At 39.6% G+C, this 27,668-nt stretch overlaps 2 non-coding genes across 2 annotated transcripts; both read left to right on the top strand.

The window, feature by feature from the left end:
- The first annotated feature begins 14,329 nt into the window (after window positions 1-14,329).
- LOC112804573 (small nucleolar RNA R71) lies at window positions 14,330-14,437 on the top strand. Its single transcript, XR_003203183.1, has one exon. It is a non-coding gene; the product is annotated as a small nucleolar RNA R71 (small nucleolar RNA).
- A 12,864-nt stretch (window positions 14,438-27,301) lies between these two features.
- On the top strand, window positions 27,302-27,405 carry LOC112804988 (small nucleolar RNA R71). The gene has a single exon (XR_003203603.1). It is a non-coding gene; the product is annotated as a small nucleolar RNA R71 (small nucleolar RNA).
- The last annotated feature ends 263 nt before the right edge of the window (window positions 27,406-27,668 follow it).

The raw sequence follows: 27,668 nt of genomic DNA, 5'->3' as shown, positions 1-27,668 counted from the left end.
TATAATTTTATTAAGTACAATAGTTAGTATAGAGGTTAAAAGAATTTTTCTTAAATATAATATTAATGTTAGTATGTTTACGAAAATTAGAATCGTGTGTTTTAATTGTTTATTGATTAAATAACTGAGTTTACTTGTATTATTATTTGTCTATATTTTGTAAAGTTCACAAATTTTGATGTGTGTTTACATGAATCCACTCAATGCATACAACTCTATTATGGAATCTGTTTTGCAGAAAATTGGCTTTTATCACGTTTTTTAGATTAGAGTGATCCAAAGATAGTTACTTTTATTAATAGCTATAGTTGAGAGATAGGATTCAGAGACCTATATATTTTATCTTCTAACTAGTAAGTACGCTGTTATGTTGGAAGATACCGCTCTAATTCTAGGTCTTTCGATAAATGGTTTTTTCATGATAAGAGTAACTATGAGTAGTCACAAGGCTATACAAGTTGAGTGTATGCACCAATTTAGAGTTGTACCTAGGACTAGTGATTATAGAGGAAGCTATATCAAGCTGACCTAGATTAGAGATGTGAAAGATCGACTACATCTAAATGATCGAGTTACCATCGAGAGATACGTGAAGCGCCGCATCTTGTTATAGTTTGTGTCAACATTGTTTGCTGATGACAAGTCTAAGTCATTGATTCACTTGAAATTTATGTCGTTGCTCCGCGACTTTTCTGTGATCATCGAATTCAATTGGGGATTAGCATCTCTAGCACACTTATACAGAATATTATATAGAGCATATCATTTTAATTATAAGGAGATCGACAGTCCACTAACATTGTTGCATGTTTGGGCTTGAATTCGTCTGCCATTTAATTTCTTGCCCTAATTTCTAGTGCCCCTGATATTTTTTGCTTGCTAACTAGTAATGTTTATTATTAATAACTTTACAAAGTACATTACATTGTACTTTAATGTATACTTAGAAAGTTTAGTAATAAAAAAAATAATGTCAGGTGAATTAACTGGGAGCATGCGTTGTATAGATATCATACTCTTGCTCACTTCAAGATATTATTATATGAGATACAGGAAGGCTAGATATATTCTAATAGAATATATAAAATGATCTCAATATCCATGTTTGTTGAACCATTGTATTATTTGGTGAACAATCCTCTATTTTTTCGTATCTATCCAATTTGTTTGAAAAGCATACGGTGTTGATCTCTTAGATCCGGAGGTTATTTCACAAGATATTTGTCATCATTTAGTGATTTGGATCACAACAGTACCATTAATATCATTCGAGACTCTTGAGTGGATGCAATCGACAGGTGCAGGAGACAGTTTGGTTTTATACAAGGACATCAAGAGAGGTCTCTGGATGGTCAACATGGAGAGATTTTATCTGGGCCAAGAAACTTTGACTAGTCCATCAACCACTCATTTTGCATAATGCAATGGACCAACTGATACAGTTAAATTCTAGTTGAGGATCTTATGCCTTTGCAGCATTCATTGGACCTTTACATGTATTGGTACCACATGAAATATGGCACTCACTTGCAGTTGTCTGAACTTATGTTGCAAGAATATCAAGAGGATAATGTTGTGGTGAATTAGCCAGCCCCGCCACATCCGCAACAAGCTCTATAGTCACCACTATAGCAAGAGCCACCTCTGTAGCCTTCGACTCCATATGTTCCTCAAACTCATACCACATCTTATTTTACACTGTCATACCCACTGCGTCAATAGTATTAAGGTGTACAATAAATGGAAATAGAGGACCCAGCATAGTTTAGCCAAATGTTCAAATTCATGGAGATATATCCAAGTCAATCACAGTCATGTAACCTTAGTGAGGTCCCCTGATGTTAGGATTTTTGTTAGTAAAGAATTTATAAAAATATAGTCGCGTTGTGAGTATAGATTCTAAACCAATAGAAAATCCCTTCGTACAAACGTTTTGGTTGTCACAAGTAACAAACCCCTTTAAAATTGATAACCGAGTATTTAAACCTCGGGTCGTCTTCTCAAGGAATTGCAGGGAAGTATGATTTATTATTGGTTATGGAAAAGTATATTTTTGGGGTTTTCAAAAGGGTTGAACATGTAAAATAACAAGTCGTTAAAATAATAACTAATAAAGCTCTTGGTAAGGTATGAAAACTGGAAGTCCTATCCCAGTTATCCTTATCAATTGTGATGAGAATTGGATTTTTCTCCCACTAAGTCAACTTCTAACTATGAAGGTAAGTCAAGTGGATGAATTAATTTTGATTCCTCAGGTCCTATTCTTTCCTTGGGAAAAGTTAGAGTTATTGGAACTCGAACTAATTCTTGAAGAATTCCAATTTTCAGTCAACAATGAGTTTGATAACTCAAGAATTACCGATTAATCAACCAAAGCCAAAAGGAAAAAATCTAAATTAAATTAAAAGCATCAATAACATAAATAGAAGAAGGCAATCAAATTACATTTAAACATAAATTCAAATTTAACATGAAAGAGTTCATAAATTAAATTGAAAAAATAAATAAAAGGAATAATAAACCTGAAACTCAGAAGAGATTGTAAGTTGAAATAATAATAAACCCTAATTTCTAAAAATCCTAATTCTAATCCTAATCCTAAGAGAGAGGAGAGAACCTCTCTCTCTAAAAACTACATCTAAAACTATGAAAAGTGAATTATGATCTGATCTGAATTGATCTCCTTCATTCCTCCACTTTATAGCCTTTAATCTGTGTTTTCTGGGCTTGAAACTGGGCCGGAAACAGCCCAGAATTCGCTGGTTATGAAATCTGCCACGCTGATTTTTAGAGATGCGATACGTCCAGGTGGAGCGCACGTTCGCATCGCCTACCTGTACAGACACTATGGCAAATTATATATCAAATCGAAGCCCGGACGTTAGCTTTCCAACGCAAGTAGAACCGCATCATTTGGATCTCTGTAGCTCATGTTATGACCATTTGAGTGCGAAGAGGTCAGGCTGACAGCTTTGGCAATTCCTTCAGTTTCTTGTATTCCTTCCACTTTTGCATGCTTTCTTTCCATCCTCTGAGCCATTCCTGTCCTATAATCTCTGAAATCACTTAACACACATATCAAGGCATCTAATGGTAATAAGAGAGGATTAAATAAAAGAAAATAAAAGACAAAGAAGCATGTTTTCAATCATAGCACAAAATCAGGAAGGATAATCTAAAACCATACAAATCATATGAATAAGTGTATGAAAGATTGATAAAATCCACTCAATTAAGCACAAGATAAACCATAAAATAGTGGTTTATCAACCTCCCCACACTTAAACATTAGCATGTCCTCATGCTAAGCTCAAGAGAAGCTATAAAGGAGTGAAGATGAATGATAGAGAGTATGCAATGCAACCTATCTATGTGAATGCAACTACATGCAAAAATGTTTCTACCTACTTGGTTAAAAGTGAATTAGTTCTTCAAGACAAATATGAATCAAATTCCACTAATTCAAATTATACAATAAAAAGCAAGTAAACTTGTAAGAAGATAGCTAATGAAAGCAGGAAACATAGAATCAAGCATTGAACCCTTACCGGTAGTGTATATCACTCTAGTCTCTCAGGTGTATAGGGTTATTCACTCTACTCTTCTCTAATGATGCTTTTTAAACTTTGTTCTTCATCTAATCAATCAACAAATATTTAATGTACTAATGCAAACATCATGAGGTCTTTTCAAGGTTATAATGGGGCCAAGACAAGAGTGAGGGTATATGTATGGCTAAGTGAGCTATAAATTGAATCTTTGAATAACCTGCGCTATCACCTAATATACATACATTCTATATAACTTCTAAAATCATGCCTAGCTACCCATAATTCCCACTTTTGTATCACATACTCATGTATCAACTTTTCTTTTAATTTGTGTCACATATGCATTGATCTTTTATTAACTTAACATTGGGGTAATTTTGTCCCCTTATTTATTTATTTATATTATATATTTTTTTCTTTTTTTCTCTCTTTTTTTTCTCTTTTTTTTGAGACATAAAAACTAAAATAACATATCAATGCATATGGAATTTTTAATTTTCTATTTTACATGAGTAGATACCCAAATTTTCCAATATTTAGAATTAGAAACATGATACATTCCCTTATTAACCCATGTTCCCACAGTTTTCCCACACTTAGTTGATGCACAACCTCTATCTTAAGCTAACCAAAGATTCAATTGGGATATTTAATTTGTTTTTCTGCTTAAGGCTAGTGATGTGGTTATAAAACATAAGGGGATTAAAAGCTCAAAGTGGCTAACAAGGGTGACATAAAAGGGTAGGCTTTATTTGGGATAAGTTAGTTAATAATCAAATATGGCCTCAATCATATGTAAGCATGTAAATACACTAAATAATGGACATATAGAATGGAACAAAGCAAAGATTGCAATCATATAGAAGAAAACACACAAGAATAAAAATTTATGGTTAAATGATGTAACCATGTAAATAAGCTCAAATCTCACAGGTTGTGTGTTCTTTGGCTCAAAAACCATGTTCCAAATACAACTTCAAACAAATTTAACACATAGAAAATTTTAATTTTTAATTTAAATTAGTGAAATATTATAAAATAAAGTCTTGAAAAGAAATTTATTACTTCAACCAAGTGGTGGTAAAATATGCACAAAATCTAACTATAATGCAATCAAACATGCAAATGCAAGAACTAACTACAGAGAAGTTTAAACATTGGTGTTGAGTCAGAAAATAACTAACCCATGGAGATCGGTATCGACCTCCCCACACTTAAAGATTGCACCGTCCTCAGTGCATGCTGAGATGTGCAGGTGGATGGGGTTGTGGTTCCTCAGCTAGTGCTCTTTTTGTTCTTTTCCTTGCCAGTGGTTTAGGAGTAGCTTTCTCTCTACCCTTCTTGGTGGCCATCCTGAAAAAGGAAGAAAGGAAAGGGACATGTAATTCAAATAGCTAGAACCGGGAGGAGGAAGATTTAAGTGATAATCAATGCCAAGGTAAGGGATAATGTCTTAAATACATGGTCGCGACTACATGCAATTAGGACATCAATGGAAATATAGCAAGGCATATTAAATCAATTAGATACAAGGTGTGTAAAAGAATGCAGGAAAAGGCATGAGAAGCATAGGTCAAGCATCAATTGTTAAAATAAGCTGGATTAAAGAGCACTTGTATGATGACAATTGTGAATGATAATCTCAAATACAAGTGGATTACAAGTATTGTGAGTTAAAAGAGGAATGAAAGTAATAAATCTAAATATATATGAGAGCCAAAATTAAAATATCAATTGTCAAACCAATCCTTATAATATCCACAAGCTCAGTTATAATAAAGTAAAATCCAAATAAAGCTCCAACACCAACATAAAAATGTATGAAAATAAAAAAAGAAAGAAAGAAGAAAGAAGAAAGAGGGAAGAAGGAGGAATGGGAAGAAAAAGATAAGATATTTTGGCAGATTAAGATAAGTTGTGCACCGCTTGTGATGCGGACGCGTGAGTGACGCGTTCGCACGGGTAACACGTAAGTGAGGTGACGTGGGAGCATCGGTCACGCGGACGCGTGACATGGTTTGTGCTAGTGGCGCCAGGGCAGCCTCGCGCTCGCACAACTCTGTGTTCGAAAATCATGTTGCCACTTTTAAGGGTGACACGGTCGCATGGTTGACGTGATCGCGTGGATGGCAAAATTATGAAAACGGCGTGGACGCGTGAGGCACGCGTTCGCGCGGTAGGGCTTGTGTGGCTAGCACAGGTTCAACCCAGCTCCAACGTAACTTTTGGCCATACACCCTTTTGACGTCGATTTACAGGGCCACGCAGTCGCGTGGGTGACGCGGACGCGTGGGGAGGCTATTTCGTTAATGGCGCGATCGCATCATCCACGCGGTCGCGTGAATTAATTTGTGCCAAAGGCACGCATCCAGCCACGCTCTCGCGTGACTCTCTGTAAAGTCTCTTTTCTTCCTAAGGCACAGGGGACACGGACGCGTCGGTGATGCTGTCGCGTCGCATGCCCTTTTCTTCCTTTTTTTATATATAATGCAGTATGTAGAATGCAATGTTTAATATGAATGCTATGCATGATTCCAGGTTCAATAAAAATTCAAAAATAGACTGAAATGGAAAAGGAACGATCATACCATGGTGGGTTGTCTCCCACCTAGCACTTTTAGTTAAAGTCCTTAAGTTGGACATTTGGCGAGCTCCTTATCATGGCGGCTTGTGCTTGAACTCATCCTGAAACTTCCACCAATGCTTGGTCTTCCAATAAGCTCTATCCATACTAAGTAAATTCCTCAAGCTTTGATGGAGTTCTTCACAAGCTTTGAACTCCTAAAATTGATCCTCATATATTCCCGGATCCCAAATCTTGTTTCTACACCCGTCTTTAAGTTGATCATCATTGTTCCAGCCGGGTGGCTCAGCTTTAGAATTCTCACTGAAGCTTCCAAACAACTTCCTAGACCCATTCAATTGAGCTCTATACCAACCTTTGCGTTTAAACTTAAAGCTTCCAACCATAATGAACTTTGCAAGACAATTCTTACCACTAACCATCTTCCTCTTACTCTTAATGCCACAAAGAGTTCTAAGTTGACCATCCGTCTCCAGTAGCCCATATTCAAGTGGAATTAGAAAGCTAAGGGATATGAATTTTACCCACTTGAATGTTGTGAAGGATGATGGCAACGTAGAGGGAAGGGTTTCTAATGAACTTGCAAGCTCCACTCCCTTGTGTTCTTCTCTGACAACTTCCACCTCTTTGTAAGCTTCTTCAATTTCAACCTCTTTCTCTTGGTGGCTTTCTTCCAATTCAATCTCTTCTTCATTTTTTACCAAGGGCATGGGAGGTTGTGCTTCTTCTTCTTTAAACTCCATATCAAGTCCAATGGAAGAGGATTCTAATATAGATAAGAATTCATTAATGATTGAATCCATCTCTTGATCATCCCCTTCAAAGTCTTCAACCATGAGATGCCTTGGAGGTTGTACACCCTCCTCAACATCAGTTTCAAACGTCTTTGAAGGAGGCTCTATAACTTGACTTTCCCATGGAGGTTCAGCATCTCCTAAGTCTTCAATCACTGCCTCCTCTTTTTCTTCAAGAATTCGGCTTCCTCCACTTGTTCCAATATCAAATCGTGCTGCTCACTATCCACCGGAGTTCCTAACTTCTCTTTCCTGCTACGTTCTTCAGTAGATTCTCCACATGAAGCCATGTGGGTTCCTTGAATGTCCAAACATCGGAAAGCTAATCGATTTATTGCTTGATCCAGGTGTTTAAGTATGAAAATCGTATTCATCCTTGATGATTTTCTGTTCGACTATTTCTTCACCTTCAAGTACAAAATCCACCTTGTTGTCTTCTTTCACTAGTTCTTCAATCGTGCTGTCAACTTCAAGGGTCTCTACTACCTTCACCTTTAGTGCCTCCTCTACCTCCTTATGAAATACGGATTCGCGAAGATGATCCTCTCTCTGTTGTTCCATGTCAATAGTATCAGTGGGATCATGTTGCTCTTGGATTGATGGATGTTAGTGCTCTTCCATGGATGATGGTGATGGGATGGGTGGTTCATTATGTGGTTGAGATGGAAGTGCATTAGAGCTTGAGAGTTGAATACTGGGGGTATTTGGTGGTCTAATTTGGGCGGCGAGAGCTTGTATAGCAGAGTTTAGATCGGCAAATGCTTTCTCCATGGAGGTTTGGGGTCGATAAGAGGGTTCATTTGTTGAGAGAAAATGTTCATAACACAGAGGTGGTTCCTCTTGATAAGGATATGGAGATGGTGTATATTGAGGTGGTGGTTCTGGGTATGGTTCATATGGTGGTTGGTGTATTGGACAAGGATTGGGGTCATATGGAGGTGAATGGTGGAGAGGGGCTTGTGAGTGTGGTGGTTCAAAGCTATGTTGAGGAGGTAGTTCACTGGCATATGATGGGGCTTGTTGGTAACTACAAAGGAGTCCACCATATCTATCATCTTGGTATGCATTATAGAATGGTCTTTGGTACGCGAAATTGTGAACAATACTTTTTTCACAACTCTCATAATCCCCGGTCATGAACCCCAAAAACTTGGTAGCTCAATACCATGGCATTACACAACTTCGCACAACTAACCAGCAAGTGCACTGGGTCGTCCAAGTAATAAACCTTACGCGAGTAAGGGTCGATCCCACGGAGATTGTTAGTATTGAAGCAAGCTATGGTCATCTTGTAAATCTTAGTCAGGCAAACTCAAATGGTAATGGTGATGAACGAAAATAACACAAAGGTAAAGATAGAGATACTTATGTAATTCATTGGTAGGAACTTCAGATAAGCGCATGAAGATGCCTTCCCTTCCGTCTCTCTGCTTTCCTACTGTCTTCATCCAATCCTTCTTACTCCTTTCCATGGCAAGCTTAAGCAAGGGTTTCACCGTTGTCAGTGGCTACCTCCCATCCTCTCAGTGAAAGCGATTGCATATGCTCTGTCACAGCATAGCGGAATTCATCTGTCGGTTCTCAATCAGGCCGGAATAGAATCCAGTGATTCTTTTGCGTCTGTCACTAATGCCCCGCCCTCAGGAGTTTGAAGCACGTCACAGTCATTCAGTCATTGAATCCTACTCAGAACACCACAGACAAGGTTAGACCTTCCGGATTCTCTTGAATGCCGCCATCAGTTCTTGCCTATACCACGAAGACTCTGATCTCACGGAATGGTTGGCTCGTTTGTCAGACGAGCACTCGGTTGTCAGGCGATCAACCATGCATCGTGCAATCAGGAATCCAAGAGATATTCACTAGAGCCTTGGTTGCTTGTAGAACAAGAGTGGTTGTCAGTCATCTTGTTCATGGGTGAGAATGATGATGAGTGTCACGGATCATCACATTCATCAAGTTGAAGAACAAGTGATATCTTAGAACAAGAACAAGCGGAATTGAATGGAAGAACAATAGTAATTGCATTAATACTCGAGGTACAGCAGAGCTCCACACCTTAATCTATGGTGTGTAGAAACTCCACTGTTGAAAATACATAAGCATAAGGTCTAGGCATGGCCGAATGGCCAGCCTCCCAATGATCTAAGAACTAAATGTCCAAAGATGATCTAGAGATCTAAAGTGATCAAAAGATTTTTAATACAATAGTCAAAGGTCCTACTTATAGAAAACTAGTAGCCTAGGGTGTACAGAAATGAGTAAATGACATAAAAATCCTCTTTCGGGCCCACTTGGTGTGTGCTTGGGCTGAGCAATGAAGCATTTTTCGTGCAGAGACTCTTCCTGGAGTTAAACGCCAGCTTTAGTGCCAGTTTGGGCGTTTAACTCCCATTTGGGTGCCAGTTCCAGCGTTTAACGCTGGGATTTCTGAGGGTGACTTTGAACGCCGGTTTGGGCCATCAAATCTTGGGCAAAGTATGGACTATCATATATTGCTGGAAAGCCCAGGATGTCTACTTTCCAACGCCGTTGAGAGCGCGCCAATTGGGCTTCTGTAGCTCCAGAAAATCCACTTCGAGTGCAGGGAGGTCAGAATCCAACAGCATCTGCAGTTCTTTTTGGTCTCTGAATCAGATTTTTGCTCAGGTCCCTCAATTTCAGCCAGAAAATACCTGAAATCACAGAAAAATACACAAACTCATAGTAAAGTCCAGAAAAGTGAATTTTAACTAAAAACTAATAAAAACATACTAAAAACTAACTAGATCATACTAAAAACATACTAAAAACAATGCCAAAAAGTATACAAATTATCCGCTCATCACAACACCAAACTTAAATTGTTGCTTGTCCTCAAGCAACTGAAAATCAAATAAGATAAAAAGAAGAGAATATGCAATGAATTCCAAAAACATCTGTTAAGATCAGTATTAATTAGATGAGCGGGGCTTTTAACTTTTTGCCTCTGAATAGTTTTGGCATCTCACTCTATCCTTTGAAATTCAGAATGGTTGGCTTCTTTAGGAACTCAGAGTCCAGATAGTGTTAATGATTCTCCTATTAAAGTATGATGATTCTTGAACAAAGCTACTTATTGAGTCTTGGCTGTGGCCCAAAGCACTCTGTCTTCCAGTATTACCACCGGATACATACATGCCACAGACACATAATTGGGTGAACCTTTTCAGATTGTGACTCAGCTTTGCTAAAGTCCCCAATTAGAGGTGTCCAGGGTTCTTAAGCACACTCTTATTTGCCTTGGATCACAACTCTTTCTTCTCTATTTTTTTTTCGGTTTTTTTTTTTTTGAATAGAAATGCCTTTTTTCTTGCTTCAAGAATCATTTTTATGATTTTTCAGATCCTCAGTAACATGTCTCCTTTTTCATCATTCTTTCAAGAGCCAACATTCATGAACCACAAATTCAAGATACATATGCACTGTTTAAGCATACATTCAGAGAACAAAAATATTGCCACCACATCAAAATAATTAAACTGTTATAAAATTCAAAATTCATGCAATTCTTTTTCTTTTATCAATTAAGCACATTTTTATTCAAGAAAGGTGATGGATTCATAGGACATTCATAACTTTAAGGCATAGACACTAAGACACTAATGATCACAAGACACAAACATGGATAAACATAAGCATAAAATTCGAAAAACAGAAGAATAAAAAAAAACAAGGAAATCAAAGAACGGGTCCACCTTAGTGATGGCGGCTCTTTCTTGCCCTTGAAGATCCTATGGAGTGCTTGAGCTCCTCAATGTCTCTTCCTTGTCTTTGTTGCTCCTCCCTCATGATTCTTTGATCTTCTCTAATTTCATGAAGGATAATGGAGTGTTCTTGATGCTCCACCCTTAGTTGTCCCATGTTGGAACTCAACTCTCCTAGGGAGGTGTTTAATTGCTCCCAATAGTCTTGTGGAGGAAAGTGCATCCCTTGAGGAATCTCAGGGATCTCATGATGAGTGGGGTCTCTTGTGTGCTCCATCCTCTTCTTAGTGATGGGCTTGTCCTCATCAATGGGGGTGTCTCCCTCTATGTCAACTCCCACTGAATAACAGAGGTGACAAATGAGATGAGGAAAGGCTAACCTTGCCAAGGTAGAGGACTTGTCCGCCACCTTATAGAGTTCTTGGGCTATAACCTCATGAACCTCTATTTCTTCTCCAATCATGATGCTATGGATCATGATAGTCCGGTCTATGGTAACTTCGGACCGGTTGCTAGTGGGAATGATTGAGCGTTGTATAAACTCTAACCATCCTCTAGCCACGGGCTTGAGGTCATGCCTTCTTAATTGAACCGGCTTTCCTCTTGAATCTCTCTTCCATTGGGCGCCCTCTTCACATATGACTGTGAGGACTTGGTCCAACCTTTGATCAAAGTTGACCCTTCTAGTGTAAGGATGCTCATCTCCTTGCATCATAGGCAAGTTGAACGCCACCCTCACACTTTCCGGACTAAAATCCAAGTATTTCCCCCAAACCATAGTAAGATAACTCTTTGGATTCGGGTTCACACTTTGGTCATGGTTCTTGGTGATCCATGCATTGGCATAGAACTCTTGAACCATCAAGATTCCGACTTGTTGAATGGGGTTGGTAAGAACTTCCCAACCTCTTCTTCGGATCTCATGTCGGATCTCCGGATATTCACCCTTTTTGAGTGAAAAAGGGACCTCGGGGATCACCTTCTTCAAGGCCACAACTTCATAGAAATGGTCTTGATGCACCCTTGAGATGAATCTCTCCATCTCCCATGACTCGGAGGTGGAAGCCTTTGCCTTCCCTTTCCTCTTTCTAGAGGTTTCTCCGGCCTTGGATGCCATAAATGGTTATGGAAAAACAAAAAGCAATGCTTTTACCACACCAAACTTAAAATGTTTGCTCGTCCTCGAGCAAAAGAAGAAAGAAGAGAGTAGAAGAAGAAGAAATGGAGGAGATGGAGAGGTCTTTGTGTTCGGCCAAAAGGGAGAAGAAGTAGTGTTTAAGGTGTGAAAATGAAGGAGTGAAGGAGGGTTTATATAGGAGAGGGGGAGAGAGAGGTTCGGCCATTTGAGGGTGGGTTTGGGTGGGAAAGTGGTTTGAATTTGAATGGTGAGGTAGGTGGGGTTTAATGAAGGATGGATGTGAGTGGTGAAGAGAAAGATGGGATTTGATAGGTGAGGGGTTTTTGGGGAAGAGGTGTTGAGGTGATTGGTGAAGAAGAGAGAGTGTGGTAGGGTAGGTGGGGATCCCGTGGGGTCCACAGATCCTGAGGTGTCAAGGAAAGGTCATCCCTGCACCAAATGGCATGCAAAATCACGTTTTGTGCCATTTCTGGCGTTAAACACCGGGCTGGTGCCCATTTCTGGCGTTTAACGCTAGCATCTTGCCCCTTTCTGGCGTTTAACGCCAGTCTGGTGCCCCTTTCTGGCGTTAAACGCCCAGAATGGTGCCAGACTGGGCGTTAAACGCCCACCAGCTAACCTCACTGGCGTTTAAACGCCAGTGGGTGCGTCCTTCAGGGTGTGCTGTTTTTCTTCCTGTTTTTCATTCTGTTTTTGCTTTTTTTCATGGATTTTGTGACTTTTTATGATCATCAACCTACAAAAGAGATAAAATAACAAAAGAAAATAATTAATTATAAAACATTGGGTTGCCTCCCAACAAGCGCTTCTTTATTGTCATTAGCTTGACAGAGGACTCTCATGGAGCCTCACAGATACTCAGAACCGTGTTGGAACCTCCCAACACCAAACTTAGAGTTTGAATGTGGGGGTTCAACACCAAACTTAGAGTTTGGTTGTGGCCTCCCAACACCAAACTTAGAGTTTGACTGTGGGGGCTCTGTTTGGCTCTGTTTTGAGGGAAGCTCTTCATGCTTCCTCTCCATGATGACAGAGGGATATCCTTGGGCCTTAAACACCAAGGATTCTTCATTCACTTGAATGATCAACTCTCCTCTATCAACTTCAATCACAACCTTTGTTGTGGCTAGGAATGGTCTGCCAAGGATGATGGATTCATCCATGCACTTCCCAGTCTCTAGGACTATGAAATCAGTAGGGATGTAGTGGTCTTCCACTTTAACCAGAACATCCTCTACAAGTCCATAGGCTTGTTTTCGTGAATTGTCTGCCATCTCTAGTGAGATTTTTGCAGCTTGCACCTCAAAGATCCCTAATTTCTCCATTACAGAGAGGGGCATGAGGTTTACACTTGACCCTAAGTCACGCAAGGCCTTCTTGAAGGTCATGGTGCCTATGGTACAAGGTATAGAAAACTTCCCAGGGTCCTGTCTCTTTTGAGGCAATTTCTGCCTAGACAAGTCATTTAGTTCTTTGGTGAGCAAAGGGGGTTCTTCCTCCCAAGTCTCATTTCCAAATAACTTGTCATTCAGCTTCATGATTGCTCCAAGGTATTTAGCAAATTGCTCTTCAGTGACATACTCATCTTCTTCAGAGGAAGAATATTCATCAGAGCTCATGAATGTCAGAAGTAAGTCCAGTGGAATCTCTATGGTCTCATTTTGAGCCTCAGATTCCCATGGCTCCTCATTGGGGAACTCATTGGAGGTCAGTGGACGTTCATTGAGGTCTTCCTCAGTGGCGTTCACTGCCTCTTCTTCCTCCCAGAATTCGGCCATATTGATGGCCTTGCACTCTCCTTTTGGATTTTCTTCTGTATTGCTTGGGAGAGTACTGGGAGGGAGTTCAGTGATTTTCTTGCTCAGCTGACCCACTTGTCCTTCCAAATTCCTAATGGAGGACCTAGTTTCAGTCATGAAACTTTGAGTGGTCTTGATTAGATCAGAGACCATAGTTGCTAAGTCAGAGGTATTCTGCTTAGAGCTCTCTGTCTGTTGCTGAGAAGGTGATGGAAAAGGCTTGCTATTGCTAAACCTGTTTCTTCCACCATTATTGTTGTTGAAACCTTGTTGAGGTCTCTGTTGATCCTTCCATGAAAGATTTGGATGATTCCTCCATGAAGGATTGTAGGTGTTTCCATAGGGTTCTCCCATGTAATTCACCTCTTCCATTGAAGGGTTCTCAGGATCATAAGCTTCTTCCTCAGATGAAGCTTCCTTAGTACTGCTTGGTGCATTTTGCATTCCAGACAGACTTTGAGAAATCATATTGACTTGTTGAGTCAATATTTTGTTCTGAGCCAATATGGCGTTCAGAGTGTCAATCTCAAGAACTCCTTTCTTCTGACTAGTCCCATTGTTCACAGGATTTCTTTCAGAAGTGTACATGAATTGGTTATTTGCAACCATTTCAATCAGTTCTTGAGCTTCAGTAGGCGTCTTCTTCAGATGAAGAGATCCTCCAGAAGAGCTATCTAAAGACATCTTGGACAGTTCAGAGAGACCATCATAGAAAATACCTATGATGCTCCATTCAGAAAGCATATCAGTGGGACACTTTCTGATCAATTGTTTGTATCTTTCCCAAGCTTCATAGAGGGATTCTCCTTCCTTCTGTCTGAAGGTTTGGACTTCCACTCTAAGCTTACTCAATTTTTGAGGTGGAAAGAACTTTGCCAAGAAGGCATTGACTAGCTTTTCCCAAGAGTCCAGGCTTTCTTTAGGTTGAGAGTCCAACCATGTTCTAGCTCTGTCTCTTACAGCAAAAGGGAATAGCATAAGTCTGTAGACCTCAGGGTCAACCCCATTAGTCTTAACAGTGTCACAGATTTGCAAGAATTCAGCTAAAAACTGATGAGGATCTTCCAATGGAAGTCCATGGAACTTGCAATTCTGTTGCATTAGAGAAACTAATTGAGGCTTAAGCTCAAAGTTGTTTGCTCCAATGGCAGGGATAGAGATGCTTCTCCCATAGAAGTCGGGAGTAGGTGCAGTAAAGTCACCCAGCACCTTCCTTGCATTGTTGGCATTGTTGTTGTTTTCGGCTGCCATGAGTTCTTCTTCCTTGAAGAATTCGTTCAGGTTCTCTAAAGAGAGTTGTGCTTTGGCTTCTCTTAGCTTTCTCTTCAAGGTCCTTTCAGGTTCAGGATCAGCCTCAACAAGAATGCCTTTGTCTTTGCTCCTGCTCATAAGAAAGAGAAGAGAACAAGAAAAATGTGGAATCCTCTATGTCACAGTATAGAGATTCCTTAAGGTGTCAGAGGAAAAGAAGAGTAGAAGACAGAAGTGGAAAATTCGAACTTATCAGAGAAGATAGAGTTCGAATTTTGCATTAAGGAATAGTGTTAGTCCATAAATAGAAGGATGTGAGAAGGAGGGAAGTAATTTTCGAAAATTAAGTGAAAAATTTTGAAAACATTTTTGAAAAACATTACTTAATTTTCGAAAATAAAAATGGAAAAGAAATCAAGTGATTTTTGAAAAAGATTTTGAAATTAGAAATCAAAAAGATTTGATTGAAAACTATTTTGAAAAAGATGTGGTTAAGAAGATATGATTGATTTAAAAAAAATGTGATTGAGAAGATATGATTTGAAAAACATTTTAAAAAGATTTGATTTGAAAATTAAAAACTTGACTAACAAGAAAAGATATGATTCAAACATTAAACCTTTCTCAACAGAAAAGGTAACATACTTGAAATGTTGAATCAAATCATTGATTGATAGTAAGTATCTTTAAAAATGGAAAGAAATTGATTTTGAAAAAGATTTGATTGGAAAATTGATTTGAAAAAGATTTGATTTTGAAAAGATTTTGAAAACTTGAAAAAAAATTTGATTTGAAAACAAAATCTTCCCTTCTAGCCATCCTGGCGTTAAACGCCCAGAATGGTGCACATTCTGGCGTTTAACGCCCAAAATACTACCCTTTTGGGCGTTAAACGCCCAACCAGGTACCCTGGCTGGCGTTTAAACGCCAGTCTGTCCTTCTTCACTGGGCGTTTTGAACACCCAGCTTTTTCTGTGCAATTCCTCTGCTGTATGTTCTGAATCTTCAATTCTCTTTATTATTGACTTGAAAAGACACAAATTAAAAATATTTTTGGATTTTTAATAATAAGGAAAAATCAAAATGCAACAAGAATCAAATAACAATGCATGCAAGACACCAAACTTAGCAGTTTGTATACTACTGACACTAACAAAATGAAAATGCATATGAGACACACAAAACACTCAAGTCAATAGAATTCAAAGATCAGAGCAAGTAAATCATCAAGAACATCTTGAAGATCACTAAGACATATGAATGCATGCAATTGACACCAAACTTATGATGAGACACTAGACTCAAACAAGAAATATTTTTGGATTTTATGATTTTTCTGAATTTTTTTGTGTTTTTCGAAAATTAAGTGGAAAAAGGTATCAAAATTCTTAATGAGAATTCCAGGAATCAGTGCAATGCTAGTCTAAGACTCTGGTCCAGGAATTAGACATGGCTTCACAGCCAGCCAAGCTTTCAAAGAAAGCTTTAGTCCAAAACACTAGACATGGCCAGAGGCCAGCCAAGCCTTAGCAGATCATTGCTCCAAAAGCAAGATTGATAAAAATCAACAAGCTTTTGTGGTGATAAGTTGAAACCTCGGTCCAATGAAATTAGACATGGCTTCTCAGCCAGCCAGATTTCAACAAATCATCATGAAACTCTAGAATTCATCTTCAAGAATTTCGAAAAAAAATAAATACCTAATCTAAGCAACAAGATGAACCGTCAGTTGTCCAAACTAGAACAATCCCTGGCAATAACGCCAAAAAATTGGTGTTGTTGCCGGATCTTGGCACTGATGTTACCAAAGGCTTGCTCAAAACTTGAACAATCCCTGGCAACGGTGCCAAAAACTTGGTGCGCGAAATTGTGAACAATACTTTTTTCACAACTCTCATAATCCCCGGTCATGAACCCCAAAAACTTGGTAGCTCAATACCATGGCATTACACAACTTCGCACAACTAACCAGCAAGTGCACTGGGTCGTCCAAGTAATAAACCTTACGCGAGTAAGGGTTGATCCCACTGGACCATTGATGACTTGAAAGGCATAAGCCCTGCTGTATGCATGCACAAGATACTTTTAGAGGAGAATTCCAAACCAGTGGTACAACCCCAAAGAAGATTGAATCCCACAATGAAGGAGGTTGTTCAAAAGGAAGTCCTGAAGTTGTGCAAGGCTGGGATCATCTACCCTATATCAGACAGCCCATGGGTTAGTCCAGTGCAAGTAGTGCCTAAGAAAGGAGGCATGACTGTCATTGTTAATGAGAAGAATGAGCTTATTCCAACACGAACAGTGACAGGGTGGAGGATGTGCATAGACTATAGGAGGCTGAATGATGCCACACGGAAAGATCACTTTCCTCTACCTTTCATTGACCAGATGCTTGAAAGATTGGCTGGCCATGCTTATTACTGTTTTCTTGATGGATATTCTGGGTATAACCAGATTGTGGTTGACCCCATGGATCAAGAGAAGACTTCCTTTACTTGTCCCTTTGGAGTCTTTGCATACAGGAGAATGCCATTTGGACTGTGTAATGCCCCAGCTACCTTTCAAAGGTGCATGCTATCAATCTTCTCAGACATGGTAGAAAAATTTATTGAAGTCTTTATGGATGATTTCTCTGTTTTTGGTGATTCCTTCAATACTTGCTTGCATCATCTTACCCTAGTCTTGAAAAGGTGCCAAGAAACCAATTTAGTTTTAAATTGGGAGAAGTGCCATTTCATGGTACCCGAAGGCATTGTTCTTGGTCACAAAATTTCAAGAAAGGGTATAGAAGTTGACAAGGCAAAAGTGGAGATTATAGAAAAACTTCCTTTGCCAACTAGTGTGAAAGCCGTTAGAAGTTTCTTAGGACATGCTGGGTTCTATAGGAGATTCATCAAAGATTTTTCCAAAATAGCAAAGCCACTAAGCAATTTGTTGGTGGTAGACAATCCTTTTATCTTTGATGATGAATGCAAACATGCTTTTGAAACTCTAAAGGCTAAGCTCACCACAGCACCAATCATCACACCCCCAAGTTGGGGACTACCTTTTGAACTCATGTGTGATGCAAGTAACCTTGCAATTGGTGCTGTGTTGGGGCAGAGGAAGGAAAAGAAGCTTCATGTTATCTACTATGCAAGTAAGGTATTGAATGAAGCTCAAAGAAACTACACCACAACAGAGAAAGAGCTACTAGCTGTGGTATATGCTTTTGATAAGTTTAGACAATATTTGATTGGATCTAAAGTGTTAGTGTATACTGACCATGCTGCTATTAAGTATCTTATGTCAAAACAGGATGCTAAACCAAGGCTAATCAGATGGGTGCTACTCCTACAAGAGTTTGACATTGAGATCAAAGATAGAAAGGGCAATGAAAATCAAGTTGCTGATCACTTATCAAGGGTACCACAAGATGCATGCCAAGACAACCTTCCATCAATAAATGAAGAATTCCCAGATGAACACCTCTTGCACATTCAACATGTCCCTTGGTTTGCAGACATGGCCAACTACAAGGCGGGAAGAATCATTCCACAAGAGTACACAAAACAACAAGTTAAGAAGCTGCTACATGAGGCTAGGTTCTTCTTCTGGGATGACCCATTCTTGTTCAAAAGATGTCCAGATGGAATGATAAGAAGATGTGTGTCAGAGGATGAGATGAAGAACATACTATGGCATTGTCACAACTCTAATTATGGTGGTCATTTTGGAGCCGAAAGAACGGCTGCAAAGGTCTTTCAAAGTGGCTTCTATTGGCCCTCAATCTTCAAGGATGCTAGAGAGTTTGTGAGCCATTGCAATGAATGTCAAAGAACAGGGGGTTTGTCAAAGAAAAATGAGATGCCTCAGAAGTTCATTTTGGAAGTGGAACTCTTTGATCTGTGGGGAATAGATTTCATGGGACCTTTTCCTCCATCTTACACATTCAAATACATCTTGGTAGCAGTAGAGTATGTCTCCAAATGGGTAGAAGCAATAGCCACCACCACATGTGATACCAACGTGGTCTTGCAATTCCTCAAGAAGAACATCTTCACTAGATTTGGAGTGCCCAAAGGACTTATAAGTGATGGGGGAAGCCACTTTTGCAACAAGCAACTAAATTCTTTACTCCACAAATATGGTGTTACTCACAAAGTGGCCACACCATATCACCCACAAACCAATAGGCAAGCTGAACTTGCCAACAGAGAGCTAAAAAGGATCTTGGAGAAAACTGTAGGAACAACAAGAAAGGATTGGGTTAGGAAGCTGGATGATGCACTTTGGGCATATAGGACAGCCTTCAAGACACCCATAGGAAAATCTCCATTTCAGCTAGTGTATGGAAAGGCATGCCACCTCCCTGTGGAGCTTGAACATAAGGCCTTTTGGGCCACCAAACTTCTGAATTTAGATGCTCAAGCAGCAGGAGAGAAGAGGTTGCTACAACTCAATGAACTTGAGGAGTTCAGATTGGAGGCATATGACAATGCCAAAATATACAAAGAGAGAGCAAAGAGATGGCATAATAAGAGGATCTCTCAAAGAACATTCGAACCGGGCCAAAAGGTGTTGTTATTCAACTCAAGATTGAAGATCTTCCCTGGGAAGCTGAGGTCTAGATGGACTGGTCCATACACCATCACCAAAGTATCACCTCACGGCTATGTTGAATTACTTGATGAAGCCTCAAAACAAACCTTCACAGCTAATGGACATAGGGTGAAGCACTATTTTGGTGGCCCTTGGAGCAAGGAAGAGAGTGTGCAACTCTTAACATGAGCAAAGAAGTTACAGTGTCAAGCTAAGGACAATAAACAAAGCGCTTCATGGGAGGCAACCCATGCTCAGGGAGTCTTTTATTTTCATACTTTAGTAGTCAATAATGATTAAGTAGACTAGTACATGGTGTATGCAAGGCACTAAGTTTGGTGTGGCCAATCTTGAAGTAATGGCAAAAGTGTGTTCTACAACACTTAGCCACAAACTAAGTTTGGTGTCCATACATACACGAAAATGCTAGACTATGAAAGTATAGTCATCTATTTTAGTTATAAAAAAAAAAAACGTGAAATAGCATATAATGTAGGTAAAATACTAAAATTTGATATGGCTATCTTTGGAATTAATTCCATAGAACACTTAGTCACAAACTAAGTTTGGTGTCTTTACTTACATTACTAATGCTAGAAAAAATAGATTAGGGAATCAATTCAAAAATTTTAATTTTAGTTTAGTCAATTTTGCATAGGAATATCATCATAAGTTGTTAGCTAATAATGTCACTTTAAGAATCTCAAGCTTTTGGAATTTTGTTGCAGGAAAGAAAGAAAGAAGTGATGGGAATCTTGGAAGCATATAATGAAAGAAAGAAAGAAGTGATGGGGAATCTTGGAGAGTGAAGTCACGGATACACAAGGAAGGGAAGTCACATGAGTTTTGAACTTTGTGCATGGGGAAAAACAACTCAACATGCATTGGGCACAAGGAAGCATGCTCCCCATGCTATGACCGAGCCTCTCACCACGGAAACCACTAGAACCATGCACCCCCACCAAATTTCACTTTAAATACTTCAACCATATTCATCAAACCTCACTTCTCCTCACTCATCCTTCTAACCCCCATAATCCCATTTCATCACCCGAAGTCACACACCACTTCCACCTCATTCCATGTTTCCTACATTCTTGCCTTAGGCCTAATCTTTACCAAACAAAACTCATGAAGCACCACATCTCCTCACATAACCGAACCACTCCACCTCCCCTCACCATCATTTTCTAGCTTGCCTAAGTCACATTGTTGTCACATTTCTCTCCCATTCACAACCATTTTCCTTGTGCTTGAGGACAAGCATTCATCTAAGTTTGGTGTGGAAGATTCAACCTTTGCAAGTGAATTTCAATGGCCTCATCATCAAGGGATAGGAGAGGAGATGAAGGACAATACACCTTTGATCAAAGAAGATTCAAATCCAAACACAACGAGCGTATCTTCAGTTGGATGTCAAGCAAAGATGTTGTCCCAGAGTTACCATTCAAGCTAAGAAAAGATGAATACCCTGAAATACAAAAAATAATCAGAAAAAGGGGATGGGAGCTTCTTTGTGACCAACCTCAAGAAGTGAGCATGCTTCTCATCCATGCGTTCTACACTAATGTGATAAGAGAATATGATGATGAAGAACCATACATGAGTTATGTAAGAGGTGTGACTGTTGACTTTAGCCCGGACACCATCAACAGGGTGCTAAAGGTCAAGGCAAAACAGTTCAAACGAGCTAGCTATGAAGAAAGGGTTGAAAATGACCCAAGATATATGGATGTGGTAAGTGACTTATGCAGAGTAGGCACGGATTGGGTGTTGGATTCACATGGACAACCACTCAAACTTCGAAGAGGTGATCTCATACCTCAAGCAAAAGGATGGCATGACATAGTGAGGAGATCATTGATGTCCACTTCAAATAATTCTGAGGTAACTGTGAATAGAGCAATAATGATCCATTGTATAATGAAAGGAGGGGAAATCAATGTTGGAGACATTATAGCCAAGAACATCATTGACATAGCTCAAAAAGTCAAACAGGATAGCTGGCTAGGATATCCTAGTACTATTCTTCGCCTATGTGAAGAAGCTGGAGTGCCTCTGGAAGAATTTGGAGAAACTGATTTGGTCTCTGTTGGAAAACCTCTTACTCGAGAAAGGTTGGAATTCATCACCACAACCCAATTGGAAAGGCAACCTTTAGCAAGAAGGAAGAAAAGGAAAGAAGCAAGACAAGAGGAGGAACCTCAAGAAATGGAAGAACCTCATACCTTGAACATGAATCAACTCCAAGCCGCTTTGGAAGGAATCTCTGGGCAATATTCACAAATTCAAAGAAGCCAAGAGGAACAAGCTTAGCAACAAAGGGACCTTTGGCAGTTGATGGACCAACAAAGAGGGGTTCAAGTTCAATGGATGAACCAACAAAATGAATACCAAGCACACATGATGGAATTACAACAAGAACAATATGCCAAGATGCAGGAAGCCATCAACAATTCAACTATGGAACATGAAAAAGCCATGGAGAAAGTAATACAAGAACAAGCTCAACTAAGGAAAGAGCAAGCTCAGCAAAGAGAGCTTCTCCATAGGTTGGATGCTAGACATGATACATTTCACAAAGACTTCAATGAAAGCAGAATGTTCAGGGAAGCCAGGCACAAGGACAGACTTGATTATGATATATGCACCCAAGAAAAGCTCAGTTACCTCTGCTCCACACCCCCATTACTCAACCCACAAATTAAAACCTTTAATGAAGCTCGCAAGATATTTGAAGAACAGGAACTTGCAAGGGTGAGATTTAATCAACAAAGGCTAAAGGAGGCAATGATAAGCTCAGGAGTATGGCCAAGAGAAGAGGGGGAAACACCAACAAAACAACAAGGAGAACTGAGAAGGAAAAAGAAAGAAGATCCAAAGGGAGATTCAACAACAAAACAACAAGGAGAGTTGAGAAAGAAAAAGAAAGAAGATCCAAAGGGCAAAGGAAAGCAAGGAGAATCAAGCAAGGGAAAAGGGACATGAAGACTAAAGGTGGTGAAGTTCCTTTGTTTTTCTTTATGTTTTATTAAATAAAGAAGATGTATGTCTGAAATATGGTATACCTTCTAAGATGCATTTTTTTTTGAAGCATTATCTTTTATGTTGCCCATTCCATGCATCACTACTCACAAGTTTGGAATAGTTGCTTGTCTTAAGTACTTTTACTTGTCAATGGAATAAAAGATGTAGTTTGAGCAAGAACAGAGAGAAATCTAGCTTAAGAAGGATCATGTTGTCCCATAAGAAAAGTGCTAGTACATTTATTGTGAAAGAAGCAATGTTCAAGAAATTCTAAAGAATGCTTGCTTATACAAGACTAGTTCGGTTAAGGATCACAAAGACTTTATCAGTAAAAGCACAAATAACCTTGACAATAAAGAAAATAGAGTACAAAGAATGAAAGGCTAGGCATCAATGACAAAATTTGGATATGTGTCTGTGGTGATTGATGTTAAGAGACATACTTGGGCTAGTAAATCCGAGGGGTGCTTCATCACCCGATAACTTGAGTTAACTAACTCGGGATTATCGATTGAAAACCCACAATCAAGAGTAGCTCTATAACAGAACATTTAGCAACCCAAAGAGGTGCTGGACACCACTATCCAAACAAAATTTCAATGTTATATGCCTGTGATTGAATGTGTTAAGGAGAGAGGCTTGAGTTAGTAAATCTTTAAGAGTGTCTCAACACTTAACAACTTGAACTAACTGGTTTGGGATTGTTGATTGAAAACTTATGCTAAAGAGCCGCCTTAAGACAGGATTTCGAGCTCATTGGAAATGAAAAAAGGGGGAATATAAAAAAAAAAGAAGAGAAGCATCAAGGAAAGAATGGTTCAAGGGTCATGTGCCAAGGTATAAAAGAAGTCTAGTGAAGTTAACCAATTTAGTATTGAAGCAAGCTTTTTAATTGAAAAAGTTGAATAATTGTGTTCAATTACAATAAATTAATAACCACACAAGTGAGGATGACATGCTCAATGAAAAATTACTCTCTGGAAGAACATTCAAGTCTTACATCTTAGATTCTTGTGACAAAGTTTTTATATTTTGCTTGAGGACAAGCAACACTTTAAGTTTGGTGTTGTGATGCAATTGCATATTTGTTATATTAGCTAGTTAGTTTAGTTGGTTTTAGCTTAATCTCACTCATTTTCTCTAAATAAACAAGTCCTTTTATGAGTTTTATCTTCATGCATGAGAACACCAAGGAACATGTTGATTCTAGCCAAATTCATGCAAATGATTTAAAGAATACATACATGAATGAGTATGAATGAATCTCATGAAATTTATTGTATGAATTGGTAAGACTTTGAAGCTATTTCCATTGTTGATGATAGGTGATGAAACAAGGAAGCATGGAAGCAAGAATGATGCAAGCTGGGCAAGAAGAAGAAGTTGGCGTTGCCAACTTGGGAATAGGGTGCGTTTTTATGGATAACGCCAGGCAACCAAGAAGCAAAGTTGGCGTTGCCAACTTGAGAAATGTGGTGCGTTGTTGGAGGCAACGCCAGGATGCCTTGGAAGCAAAGTTGGCGTTGCCAACTTGAGAAATGTGGTGCGTTGTTGGAGGCAACGCCAGGATGCCTTGGAAGCAAAGTTGGCGTTGCCAACTTGAGGAAGGGCGTTGCCAACGCCAATTTGTGAAGCAAGCTTGGCAGCCTTGGAAGGCACGAGCACGTTACTAACTTGGAATGCATAGGCGTGTTCATTGGCAACGCCACACATGAGTGAGCTTGGCCCAAGAGGGGAAGAAGCTGGCGTTGCCAACGCCAGGAACCATAGGCGTTATTCAAGGCAACGCCAAGCAACAAATGGAGCCTTGAGGAGGAGCTCGAGGGCGTTGCCAACGCCAAGTTATGAAGGCGTGTTCCTTGGCAACGTAGCAAGCAATTTTGGCACCAAAGGGGAGCTCGAGCACGTTGTTGAGCTAGGAACCATGGGCGTGTTTGGCAACAACGCCAGGAAGGGTGCCAACCACGTTGCCAATGCCAGCTTCTATAGGCGTGTTCAATGGCAACGTGGGAAGCAATGTCTGGAGCTAGGAAAGAGCATCGAGCACGTTGCCAACTCAAGAAAGCATTGGCGTGTTTGGCAACAACGCCAGGAATGGTTGCTTGGCTAGGCACCAAGTCTTGGTGCCAACCAAGTTGCCAACGCCCATAAGCCTTGCCATGCACGTTGCCAACGCCAGGAAGGGCACCAATCAAGTTGCCAACGCCCATAAGCCGTGCCATGCACGTTGCCAACGCCAGGAAGCAAACATGGAGCCTTGAGAAAGGCTCGAGCATGTTGCCAACGTGCGGAAGAGAAGGAGTGTTCATCAACAACGCCAGCCTCATTTCCCTGCTTTGGGAGGCTAGGCACGGGCACGTTGCTAACTTGGAATATAGGGGCGTTATCCACAACAACTCCAACAAGGCAGCCTGACCATGTCATCTTCAATGGAAGATATCTTGAGCTATAGAGATCAAAATTGAGTGCTTCCAGTTGCGTTAGAAAGCTAACATTCAGAGCTTTCCAACCATATATAATAGTCTATGGTGGAGCACAAAATTGAAGCCAAACCAGAGTCATCTTTAGGCCCTAAAAACAAGAACATGAAGTGAAATTCAAGAAGGCTAGAGATGAGCCCTGGAGGGGGGCACGAGCACGTTGCCAACGTGCTAGCAAAGGGGCGTGTTTTGCAACAACGCCAGCCCCAAGTCCCTGCCGTGGGAGGTTAGGCACGGGCACGTTGCCAACTTGGGAGTGAAGGTGCGTTTTTGGCAACAACTTGGCAGCTCAACCTTACCTTCTTTGAGGAAGCATAACTTGAGCTAGGAAAGTCCAATTGAGGTGATTCCAGTGGCATTGGAAAATAGACATCAAGAGCTTTCCAATGATGTATAATAGTCCATATTGAAGCAGGAGGTTGACACTCAAATTCTGGGCTACATTTAGCATGAAAGTAGAGCCAAGAAGAGGAAAAGCAAGTTGTTAGCAACAACTTGGGCTAGCAACGCCCAAGTCTCAAACTTCACTTCCAGGAAATTATGATGCACGTTGCCAACGTGCATTAAGGCCAGCGTTATTGACAAAAACGCCAAGCCAATGGGCCAGAAGCATGATGAATGAACTCTTCCTTTCCAAGTCTAGCAACACTTCTTCCAATTGAGCCAAGAACTCAACAAAGAGGAAGCCCATATTGCCAATCCAATTCAAGATCTTTGAAAGAGTTTTAGGAGTAGTATAAATAGAAGAGATTGGTGTACTTGTAGGGGACTTTTTTTTACACTTTTTGACACTTAGAACTTTTTCATACTTTTAGCACTTCATTTTGAGAACTCTTTAGTACTTCCGGGAGGATACCCGGATAGCAATTTTTGATTCCTCTTGGAACTTCTCTTCTTCATTTTTTGAAGCTTTAAGCATTTCATTCTTCTTCTTCATCTTTCTTTGCACTTAGTTTAATTTTGGTTTATGGCAATTGTTGTTGAGATTGGAGCTATGACTCACTAAACCCCACTTTCATTAGGGGGAAGAGCTCTGTTTGTTGAAATGAATTGGTGAACTCATCTTCTCCTCCTCAATTCTAGTGGATGATCTCAAGAGGGTACTCTTGATCTTCAAAGATTCAACCACCATCGAGAGAGGGGTTAATCTATATGAATTATGTGGTGAATTTGAGGAATGAGCCACATAATTCAGTTTAGAGTTCATCCTTTCATGATTCCTTTAATCAAAACACCTTGGTTAGTATGTGAGATGTAACTCTCCTTGGTTGAGATTATGGGAATTGTGTGGCTGGATTAGATTTGTGCTTCATCTCTTCTCATGAACAATTAGATCACGAGAGTGGCAATTGGTTATGTTGAGAGAGATTGAATCACCAAGAGATTGGGATTCAATCACCCATTTGCCATGGATCTATACCCATGATTGAGAAGGATTTGACTAATATCAATTCATGAAAACTAGCATCTCTGATCCCTAATGATTCTCTCTATCATTAATTCTCATTTCTTTTGCTTTTAGTGCTTGAATACCCATTGCCCAATTCCCTCTTACACTATTGCAATTTATTATTATTGTCATTTACATTTTGTTTCTCTATTTCTTGCTATTTACTCTGTTGCTCTTTAGAATTCAGCTCTTTATTTTCTTGCAATTTACTTTTTATGTCATTTAAGTTTCTTGCAATTTAAGTTTCCGTTATTTACTTTCATTTTATTTCTCTCTTCTAGTTCTTTACATTCTTTGCCATTTAAATTCTTGCAATTATTATTATGTTCAAAAATCAAAATGCTCATGAAATCAAAACTATGTTTGCTTGACTAAATCTACCATTTAACTAAAGTTGCTTAATCTACCAATCTCCGTGGATCGACCTCACTCTTTGTGAGTTTTATTACTTGATACGACCCGGTATACTTGCCGGTTATACGTGAAATCTAATTTTTACGTATCATATAGGTGTTTCCATAAGATTCACCCATGTAATTTACCTCTGCCATTGCAGGGTTTTCAGGATCATAAGCTTCTTCTTCAGAAGATGCCTCTTTAGTACTGTTGGATGCATTTTGCCATCCATTCAGACTTTGAGAAATCATGTTGACTTGCTGAGTCAACATTTTGTTCTGAGCCAATATGGCATTCAGAGCATCAATTTCAAGAACTCCCTTCCTTTGAGGCGTCCCATTATTCACGGAATTCCTCTCAGAAGTGTACATGAACTGGTTATTTGCAACCATGTCAATAAGTTCTTGAGCTTCTGCAGGCGTTTTCTTTAGGTGAATGGATCCACCTACAGAATGATCCAGTGACATCTTAGAGAACTCAGATAGACCATAATAGAATATATCTATCATGGTCCATTTTGAAAACATGTCAGAAGGACATCTTTTGGTCATCTGCTTGTATCTTTTCCAAGCTTCATAGAGGGATTCACCATCTTTTTGTTTGAAGGTATGAACATCCACTCTAAGCTTGCTCAGCTTTTAAGGAGGAAAGAACTTAGCCAAGAAGGCCGTGACCATCTTATCCCAGGAGTTCAGGCTATCTTTAGGTTGAGAGTCCAACCATGCTTTAGCTCTGTCTTTTACAGCAAAAGGGAAAAGCATGAGCCTGTAGACTTCAGGATCTACTCCATTAGTCTTAACAGTCTCACAAATCTGCAAGAACTCAGTCAAGAACTGATAGGGATCTTCTGATAGAAGTCCATGAAACTTGCAGTTCTGTTGCATTAGAGCAA

This window comes from Arachis hypogaea, chromosome 5, assembly GCF_003086295.3.
Source record: "Arachis hypogaea cultivar Tifrunner chromosome 5, arahy.Tifrunner.gnm2.J5K5, whole genome shotgun sequence".
In the NCBI taxonomy this organism is placed as follows: domain Eukaryota; kingdom Viridiplantae; phylum Streptophyta; class Magnoliopsida; order Fabales; family Fabaceae; genus Arachis; species Arachis hypogaea.
This window is presented reverse-complemented; position numbering and strand designations above follow the sequence as displayed.